A 10,915-nucleotide genomic window follows, 5' to 3' on the forward strand; every position below is an offset into this window, starting at 1 on the left:
CCCGCGATTCTCTGGGCCGGGAGAGGTCAGCTCGTGGAGGCTGGCGGGACCCCGGCCTTCTGCTGGGGGTGGGGGCGCGGTCCGGGGTCGTGGCGTCTGCACCCATCTCGCCCTGAGTGTTGATTTCGGGAATCGATCGGAAATTACAAGGCCAATTAAATGCCCTCCTATTTAGAGCTCTGGTTAGGCCTGAGAGGCTTCAAACAGCGCCTCAGTCCCTTGGAGGTCTTCGCAGCGGTGACCTCACCCCGAAATCGGCCCTAGGAGATCACTGTAGGAGGGAGGGGGCTGCGCCGAGCCTTCCCGGGTAGCCCCGCCTCCCCCTCCTCCGGCTGGCGGCGGAAGAAGGTCTTAGCTGCTCAGAGCACGCGCCAGATCTATGCTCACTTGAGACCAAACCGCAGGGAGTGGGGGTGGAATCCCGGGCGGTCGCTGGGCCCGCGGGGACGCAGCCAGGAAAGGATGTCCTGGCCATCTGCTGGCCCCGAGGCATCTGCTGGCGGGTCCCCAGGAACGGTGATCGTATTCCTCAGAATCTGTTGCCCAGACCGTCCCCCAGCATACTCGACGCCTACTTCAGTTGCCCGGTTAGAGGCTGCTAGCTGTTTCTACAGTTTTCCAATCCAAATGCTTATTAGTTTTGCACCCCAATGGAGCCTTTCCAAATGGGGCCAAAAAACAGGAAGGTCTGACAATGGCAAATGTTAACCGAAACCGTGCTTACCTTGCATATTTGCTTGTTCGCAGAAGCCTTAGTGGTAATAATGGTGTCCAGACTCCTCATTTGACAGATGGGTTAGCTGAAGCCAATGGAGTAACAGGCCAGTCCCTGGGTAGCATGATACCTTCATTGCATAGAGGCAGTCTGGAAAGAATTCAGGTAAGACCTGGGAAAGCTTGTTAGGAGGGTTTCCTATCTAATTTTCCTCTGCCTGGATACTAATGCCTGGAAAGTTGTAGTTTTTATCTGTTTTAAATGAAAAACTGTACCAATCTCTGTATAGATATATACCTGTTAATGAGAGTTTGGATTCTCTTTGGCTTAGTATTATGTGAGCTTTCCCCAATGTCATGCTGGTGTTAAGAAAGAATGTCAAAATATTCTTTGAAAAACTTCAGTAGCCACCCAATACGGCACTGTATCGCTGGGCTACAAGCCCTGTTGCTGAACGTTTCTGTTGTTAATCAGTTTTCATTATTAAAAACAGTGCAGGTAAGAACATGCTTGTTTACAAATCTCTACACTTCTGACTCTGTAGAATGGATTCCTTGAATTGGAGTTACCAGGTTACAGACTACAGACTTTTTAAAGGTTTGGGTGCACAGTGCCTAATTGCTTTCTTCTTTCTTTCCTTCTTTGAGACAGAGAAGGCAAGCAGGGGAGAGGGGCAGAGGGAGAATCTTAAGCAGGCTCCATGCTGAGCATGGAGCTTGATCCCACAACCCTGGGATCATGACCTCAGCTGAAATCAAGAGTCAGATGCTCAACCAGCTGGAGCCATCCAGGCGCCCCAGCCTAATTGCTTTCTTTTTTTTTTTTTTTTTTTTTTTTTTTTATTTATTTTTGGGACAGAGAGAGACAGAGCATGAATGGGGGAGGGGCAGAGAGAGAGGGAGACACAGAATCGGAAACAGGCTCCAGGCTCCGAGCCATCGGCCCAGAGCCTGACGCGGGGCTCGAACTCACGGACCGCGAGATCGTGACCTGGCTGAAGTCGGACGCTTAACCGACTGCGCCACCCAGGCGCCCCCAGCCTAATTGCTTTCTAAAAAGCTTGTGCCAGTTTTATACTGTTCCTAGCAGAATAAGTGTGCCCACTTGCTTTGATTACTGGTAACCTTGAGAATTTGTTGAGTGCATGAAAGTAACAGGGTCTAGAAGCAGCTAGGTGGTGGCCGTATGGGATCTTCCAGAGGCATCACAGGGTAGTGTACCTTCTGTACTGCACCTTGAACCCACTGTGCTTGGCATCTCTAGCACCCAGCACCTTGCATGTTGTTGGCTGAGTAGATGCATTCCCAGCTTGCCTCCCACCTCTCACCCCTGATCTCACAGGTCATACCTGGTGGATCTCTGGGCTGTCATCTGTGTCTGCTAGGACAAGGCATAATAAACTCATCACTGTGCTGTCTTTTCCTTCCTTGTCTTCATACATGCTATGCTTTCCTATTTGTTCTTTTGCTTTGCATCCTCTCTGGGCTGTCAGATATTGTGGGTCACTGCTGTCCCTCTTACATGGGGACATTTGGCTTCCACAGTGATGACAATAAAGGTAAGGCCAGATCTTGTCTGTCTTTCATACACTTGTCCATTCGTTTATTCATTCCACAAATACTTATTGAGCCAGTTATTGTATATAGGGCACTATGCTTGCTGGAAACATAGAAGGAAATAATACCAACATCAATATCTAACATTTATTGAACATGTACTAAATGCCATGCACTGTGTTAGGTACATGATTTTACTTAATCCTTATCATAGCCCAATTAGGTAAGTACTATTATTTTCCCCATTTTACAGATAAGGGAACTGATGCCTACAGAAGTTAAAGGTCACACAACTGGTTAAATGGTGGAGCCTAGATCCAAATCCAAGCTAGTCAGCACTTAAAGCTGGATTCCAGAAGAATGGGGAATGTCTCAGGCAGAAAGGATATAATTAGTAAAGGCCCTGGGGCAGAGAATAGTTTGGTTCATTAAAAAACGGTCGGGGGGGGGGGGGGCGCCTGGGTGGCTTGGTCGGTTAAGCGTCCGACTTCGGCTCAGGTCATGATCTCACGGTCCTCCGTGAGTTTGAGCCCCGCGTTGGGCTCTGTACTGACAGCTCAGAGCCTGGAGCCTGTTTCGGATTCTGTCTCCCTCTTTCTCTGCTCCTCCCCTGTTCATGCTCTGTCTCTCTCTGTCTCAAAAAAATAAATAAACGTTAAAAAAAAAAATTTAAAAAAAACCAAAACGGTCAGGGGGTACCTGGGTGGCTCAGTCGGGTGAGTGCCGGACTCTTGATTTTGGCTCAGGTCATGATCTCACGGTTGGTGAGAAAGAGCCCCAGGTGGCACTGAGCCTGCTTAGGATTCCCTCTCTCCCTCTTTCTCTCTGTTCCTCCTCGGCTCATGCTCTCTCTCTCTCTCTCTCAAAATAAATAAATAAACTTAAAAAAATAACGCCTTTGGCCGGGGAGCAGACGTCTGAGGAGCAGCAAGAATAGATGCAATAGCTATCCCATCAGTCCAGGTTGAGATGATGGACCTTTGGTTTGGAGACAAACTGGATGAACCGGATGTGAGGTGTGACAACCAGGTTCCCAAGATGGTAGGTGGTAGGACCATTCCTAAGATCCTGGATATCTGGTGGGCGGTCAAGTTTGTAGGAAAGATCTTAAGTTTGGTTTCGGGGATGTCGAAATCAGTTGCTACCAAGACATGCACAGAGATTCCAAGTAAGAGCTCCGATCAGAATGTAGGAATTATCAGGGTAGGGAGGACCAGTGGAGCCGGCTAGAGCAAGGTAGTGACAGAGTGTGAGGTGAGAAGAGAATTCAGGGTGCCAGGATTTACAGGTGACGTTCAGGAAATGACCCTGGAAAGGTTTCCAGAGGAAAGAGGAGCAGCCAGAACATTGGGAGGATGGATGTGTTTCAGATGCAGACCCACACCCTCTGACACCAGGTGGAGACTAGAATACGCATGGGGTTGGTTGGAAGTCAGGACTGGAAGTACTTTTACCCCTTTCTTGGCTCTCACACACTGGGGCTGCCGAGCAGTCCTCTTTCTGCCGCCATGTGTTTCAGCAGGACAGGATTTTGATGTGACTTTGAGGGCCTTTCTTTGTAGTTTCTTGCAGATTTTTACATTTATATGTCACCTAACAGCAACAGGAAAAGGGGGGTAATTTAATGAAAGAACATTTCTATTTCACTGTATACACTTTCATTACTCATATTTCCATTATGCGCACTATTAGCCATTAATAAATAAATACAACTGAATGTTTAAAAATATCTTTAGGGGGCACTTGGGTGGCTCAGGTGGTTAAGTGTCTGACTTTGGCTCTGGTCATGCTCTCATGGTTCATGAGTTCGAACCCCATGTTGGGCTCCATGCTAACAGGGCAGAGCCCGCTTGGGATTCTCTCTTTCCTCTCTCTCTGCCCCTCCCCCGCTCATGCTTCCTCTCTCTCTCAAAATAAATACATAAACAAAAAGAAATACATACAAATATCTGTCGAACTGCACTAACGGAAATAGTGAATCAAATTCTTAACCTTAATCTTTAAAGACATTTTTTTTTAATTTTTTTTTTAACGTTTATTTATTTTTGAGACAGAGAGAGACAGAGCATGAATGGGGGAGGGTCAGAGAGAGAGGGAGACACAGAATCTGAAACAGGCTCCAGGCTCTGAGCTGTCAGCACAGAGCCCGATGCGGGGCTCGAACTCACGGACCGCAAGATCCTGACCTGAGCCGAAGTCGGCCGCTGAACCGACTGAGCCACCCAGGTGCCCCTTAACCTTAATCTTGAGAAAACACCAGTGTACAAGTTCCAGTTCTTTTCCTACATCTGTCAATGACTAGTCTCATTTAGGTACTATTTTCTGCTCAACAAAACTGATTCCGTACACAGCCACTGAGTCCCTGCCATACAAGACACACTACTGCTGAGATGCTCCAGATTAGGGGTTCAGTAACTATTTCATGAACACCGGACAAGGAGGGAGGTAGGGAAGAAGAGAAAAGAAGAAGGGGAAGATGATTCTTGCCAGAAAAGAGCCTACAATTTGGTGGTAAAGATTTTCTTCAAATAACTAAGGGATATTTGGTTGAATTATGGCAATATGCTTATTTCCTATGAAATTGGTTGAAAATGAGTTTTTGTGAGCTCTGGATCAAATAGGCATGTGATTATAAAATGCTTCACAGGAGATGAATAGTTTTACACAGGTATAAAGACCGGTGGATTTGTGCTTGCAATGAAAAAAACAACTCACCCTGTGTGATGGCAATATGCAGTGTGCCCTGCATGAGAGCCAACTCTAGCATATTTGCTTTTTAGCAGTTTATCAAGCAATCATTAAGTGAGGTAACTCCACATCCAGGGAATGCTGATGGCAGCATTAGCCATAAATAAATAAGCTAATATGTACAATAGCTAAATGAATAGACTTTTCCGTGGTGTTTTATGGCCTGAAAAGAGCGCAGCTTTTCATTAAAGGAATCATTTGAAAATGTGGAAACTGATACGCCGCAGTTCAGTGCTCTCTGCCCATTGATAATGGGCTCTGTATTAGTTGTGGGGGTGGGAGACTGATGTCCATTTACTTTAGCAAAGATTGTTATTGAATGAAACCTTTAATGGGGGCGTTTATGATCCCACTCAGCTAAGAGCTCAGGGCTGCCTTAGAATAGTTTTTCCCTCCACCGTGACAGCTCTTAGACAATCAATACAGGTAATATGTCAGTTGGTGGTCAGCAGCCCTGTAAGTAGAAAGGTAGAGCTGAAATGGAAACTGACAGGTAGCCACTTAGAGAGGGGGTACGGGGTAAACACTCTGAAAGTGAAGCTTCTCTCGGGAGTGAGGGAGTGTCCAGCCCTCACATTACAGTTAGTGCTGGGATCCGATAGGAAGAGATTAGGAACAAAGACAAGATAACAGGGGAAAAGCCATTCAGACCTTAGGAAAGGACTTCCATCTGGGTGGTACTTTTAGAACCCCAGAATTTATATGGTTTGTCCATTTGTAGTATCTGTCATTGTCTCCCCCTTTTTTTAGTTAAAAAAATGTTTAAAGATTTTATTTTTTAATTATTATTATTATTTTTTTATTTTAGAGAGAGAGAGCAAGAGAGAGAGTGAGTGGGGGATAGGAGCAGAGGGAGAGAGAGAACCTCAAGTAGGCTCTACACTCAGAGAGGAGCTCCATCTCATGAATCATGACCTGAGCTGAAATCAAATCGAGTCAAGACGCTTAACCGACTGAGCCTAAAAATTTTATTTTTTAAGTAATCTCTATACCCAACATGGGGCTTGCACTCACAACCCCGAGATCAGGAGTTGCATGCACTCCCTTTTTAAAAGAATTTTTAACAACTGTGCTTAAATAGGAGCACCTGGCTGGCTCAGTCAGTAGAGCATGCGACTCTTGATCTCGGGGTCATAAGTTCAAGACCCACATTGGGTGTAGAGTTACTTAAAAATAATATCTTTTAAAAAATTGTGGCAAAATACACATCACAAGTTACTAGCTTAACCATTTTTTTTTTTTAAGTTTATTTTGAGAGAGAAAGTGCACACGTGGGGGTGGGGGGGGTGTAGAGAGGGAGAGAGAGAATCCCAAGCAGGCTCTGCACTGTCACCATGAGCTCAACTTGGGGCTCGATCTCATGAACTGTGAGATCCTGACCTGAGCCAAAATCAAGAGTCAGACACTGTAACCAGCTGAGCCACCCAGGCACCCCCTATATCACATTTATTATTTATTTATTATTTATTATTATTTTTTTAACATTTATTTATTTTTGAGACAGAGAGAGACAGAGCATGAACGGGGGAGGGGCAGAGAGAGAGGGAGACACAGAATCGGAAACAGGCTCCAGGCTCCGAGCCATCAGCCCAGAGCCCGACGCAGGGCTCGAACTCACGGTCTGTGAGATCGTGACCTGAGCTGAAGTCGGACGCTCAACCGACTGAGCCACCCAGGCGCCCCTATATCACATTTTTTAATCCATTTATTTGTCCATGGACTTTTGGGTCACTTCTACCTTTTGGCTGTTTTGTGGTCTCATGTTTTGATTCCAAATTCACTTATCTTCTTTCCTAAATGGCAATTTTAAAAGCCCCTGGGACCCAGAAAACCTTCCTGAGATACTTAGAAAAAATAATACTTGGTTTGGAGCACCCCAAGCCTCCTGCCCTCCCCACCCTTGCCCCTCAGCATTTCTCATTCAAAGTATATACCACAACAGTGGCAAAAATGCTACCTTTTAAAGATGACTGACATTTCCCAAACTTCTGATAAGAACCACCTGGGTGTTCCTTAAAACTTCGGATTCTTAGACGCTCACCTCACCCAGGACGGGAGTCAGTGGTTTGGAGGAGGGTCCAAGGGACCTGAGGTTTAATAGGCATTCCAGGTGATTCTTATCTTTCAGCAAGTCTGAGAAACTTGGGCTTTAGCTTGATAGAGACCCCTTCACTACCAACAAGCTCCTTCTATTTGGGAGTTAAAAACATCACAAACCTGATAAATGAATGGCTGGTTGTATTTCTTTCAAAACATGGATTCTTGGTTTTGGAGTTTGTTGTCTATTATTAGAAAGTTAGGGGCCAGGCACTATCACAGGATGAATGAGTGAACATCTGTAACCACGAACCCACCCCTCTCATTTTACATTTGAAATCAGTCTTTAAGTCCCAGCTGATAGACCCACTGATGACTGACCTTGGTTGTGGGATTACCTTTGTCAGAATTACCCTATTCTGCATGGAAGTATTTCTTTTCTTTTTTTTTTTAATGTTTATTTATTTTTGAGACAGAGACAGAGCATGAACGGGGGAGGGTCAGAGAGAGGGAGACACCGAATCGGAAGCAGGCTCCAGGCTCCAAGCTGTCAGCACAGAGCCCGATGCAGGGCTCGAGTTCACAGACCGTGAGATCATGACCTGAGCCAAGGTCGGACGCTCAACCGACTGAGCCACCCAGGCGCCCCTGCACTGAAGTATTTCTGTAATATCATTTACACATAGACCTCCATTTTTTAGTATTTCTTGACATTTCGTATTTGTCATTCAAGTAATACAGATTATATGCACCCATTTCTTCATATGTATTTTCCTTCCCTCTCAAATCCTGCCACTCCTTGAAAAATAAAATGTATGTAGATGCCCTGGTAACTAGTGAAGGAGGAAGGACCTTTCTAATTTGTATCTGTTACTGGCAGCCATGCTCAAGGGTCTTCTGCCTCCAGACTCCCCTGGGCCCCCAAGCTCCCAGAGCTGAGGATAGCCCGAAGGGGCTTTGGTTTTTGTATTTGATTACTATCTTCAGCACTGGCCTTTCCAGTCCCTTAGCAACCCTCCCATTTGGCAAATGGAAAAGACTGGAATCCCATTTCACTGCCTGCTCTTGACTGCCCAGCCCTAGGCTCCTAATCACCTGGGAAGATTTCAGGCCCTCCTATTATGGGAATAGACCTGCCTTGGGCTTGCCCAGGGGCACATTTGTGGCTGAAGGGGTTTGGTATTTAAGAATGGGAAACCGAGATAGCAGCTTTCCTCTGAGGGAGAACCTGTAGAAATGAGACACACTGCCCAGTTTTAGGGGAACAGTTTCAAAATCATATTGAAGTATTTATTTATTTTTTATAAATTTATTAAAAAATTTATAATTTTTTTTAATGTTTATTTATTTTTGAGACAGGGAGAGACAGAGCATGAACAGGGGAGGGTCAGAGAGAGGGAGACACAGAATCTGAAACAGGCTTCAGGCTCTGAGCGGTCAGCACAGAGCCCGACGTGGGCCTCGAACTCGCAGACCGCGAGACCATGACCTGAGCCGAAGTCGGACGCTTAACCGACTGAGCCACCCAGGCACCCCTAAGATTTTGTTTTTAAGTAATCTCTATACCCAATGTGCGGCTCAAAACTACAACCCTGAGATCAAGAGCTGCACACTCCACCAACTGAGCCAGCCAGGTGCTCCTCCAGTTACACGTTTCTATTGAAGTAATTCGGTGTAGAAATTTGTTCTCCTGACCTTTGGATAGGGTCCAAGAAATCAGAGTTCAGTGCAACTCCTGCCCCTAAAAAGTCATAAGTAACTCTCAAATTACTTAAAACTACCATGAATGAAATACTGTGCGACCTGTGATGTCAAAATTAGACTCACCGATAATAGATGTTCTGGGACAGTAATTGTGATCTTATGTTTAACATATTGTGAATGGCAGTTCCTCCAACCCCCAACGTGCCCGGCACTACTGGGGTACAAATGGAGCTATGACTTTATGGCTACAATGCCTTGCTTACCGCAGGCCTCACAGAGGTCCCAAGCATCTGTCCGTTTTGATGGCTTTGTTCGTTGCAACTGGCAACTTCTCCCAGTCCTAGAAGGACACCCTGAGGGCCCATTAAGAGCCTCATCAATATCATGAATTCCACTTTACTTTGAGCCTCCTTATTTTTCCAGAGTTCAGATGCCCTTTCTTATACATTTTTTAAAAAACTCTAATGAATGAACAGATATTTATCATCTGACTTAGATTGGGAAAAGAAATACAACCAGAGAATCTATTTCCTTTCCCTTGTCAGTCAGGCAAAGGGGAGATGAGTCATGAGAAGCTTTCTACATTCCGTCGTCAGGTCATAGCTGCAGAAAGTTCCACATTTCCAACAGTGTTGCGTTGGCACCCATTTTCCCAAGGAAGACTGCTGTTGTGCCTGCCATCTGTGTTCTAATGGTTCTCTTGGTGAACAGCATCTGTGCTTTTGCCAAGTCACCCAGCTACTCAGTTTTACCCACTGCCGTGCTGCAAGGACTAGGAAGAGAAATCAAATGCAGCCACGGTTCTCACACTTTAATATGGATTCCTGGGCCCCACCCCCAGAAGTCCTGATTCGCGAGACACTGGGTAGGGCTAGGGAATCTGCCTTTCTAACCAGTCCCCAGGTGATGTTGACACTGCGTCTTCAGGAATCACACGTTTTGAGACCCACTGAAGGAAAGGCTATCTATCAACAATGAAATTTGCAGAATTCCATCTCCCGTTTGCCTGACTTACAAGAGAAAGGAAATAGATTTATTAAGTATCCCCCATAATGAGAGTCACCTCCTTTTATTCAATCTTCTCAACACCACCCTACAATGACATTATTTTACAGAGGAGAATGTTAAGCCTCAGAAATTAAATGAATTAAATGAGAACACGGTAAACAAATACAAGTTTGTCCACCTCCAAAATCTGTATCCTATGTGTTATGTCCAGCCAATATCCAGTCAGTGTATCTGTATCTGTGCCGAGCTTTCATTTCATTCTACTTTTATGTAATGGCTAGTCTTCTACTCTGACTGTCCTAGTCTTTTAAAAATTATCGTTATAAGCTGACTCAAATTATCTTTAAAAATAGATGAGAGACACATTTCAGGGCGTCTGGCCAGCTAGTCGGTAGAGCATGTGACTCTTGTTCTCTCTCAGGGTGGTGAGTTCAAGCCCCATGTTGGGTGCAAAGCTTACTTTAAAAAAAAAAATAGATAAGATACACATTTTAAATAAACACAAAAGAGCTTAAGGTAATTATTAAAGAAGGACGTTGTGAACTGACTGCATTTTCCAAACAAAAAATTGAGGTATGTAACACAATCAGGATGACCCAAACTTTGTGGAAGTAGGTCAGATTAAGCCTGCTCGGTCCCAAATATTCTATTATTTTGCATGCCCTGTTAGAAAAAGGGAAAACAAAAAAACACACAAAAAAGCAAAAAACAAAAAACAAAAAAACCCCACACCTTCCTTTGCTACCATGCTTGTTCAAAGAACAAAGTACTTAATTTGAATTATTCAACTAGTGAAAAAAATCCACATCACTGAGTTCCTGATGTCTTGCTTTTACCCGTTTGATTTTAAAATGAACTAGCAGTCAAAGAAAGGCTGCCTAATTACAGGATGAGTCCCAGTCTTTTCAAAAGACCATTGTTCTGACTTAATTAACATGAACTAAAACAGTCCTAAAACAACAGGGCACATTCCCATTAGGATAAATTACCAAGACCTAGTCAAGGCAGCAAAGGATTCCCCAGAGGAAAATCTGTCACTGCTTTTCCACCTGCACTACATCTCTTTCTCAAAGGACTCTGCTACAGCTGGGAGCCTCCCTCTGGATGGGGCATCTGTTCTATATTGAATTTGCTCCATTTTGAGAGC

The sequence above is a fragment of the Neofelis nebulosa genome, chromosome 14, assembly GCF_028018385.1.
Source record: "Neofelis nebulosa isolate mNeoNeb1 chromosome 14, mNeoNeb1.pri, whole genome shotgun sequence".
NCBI classification, from domain to species: Eukaryota; Metazoa; Chordata; class Mammalia; order Carnivora; family Felidae; genus Neofelis; species Neofelis nebulosa.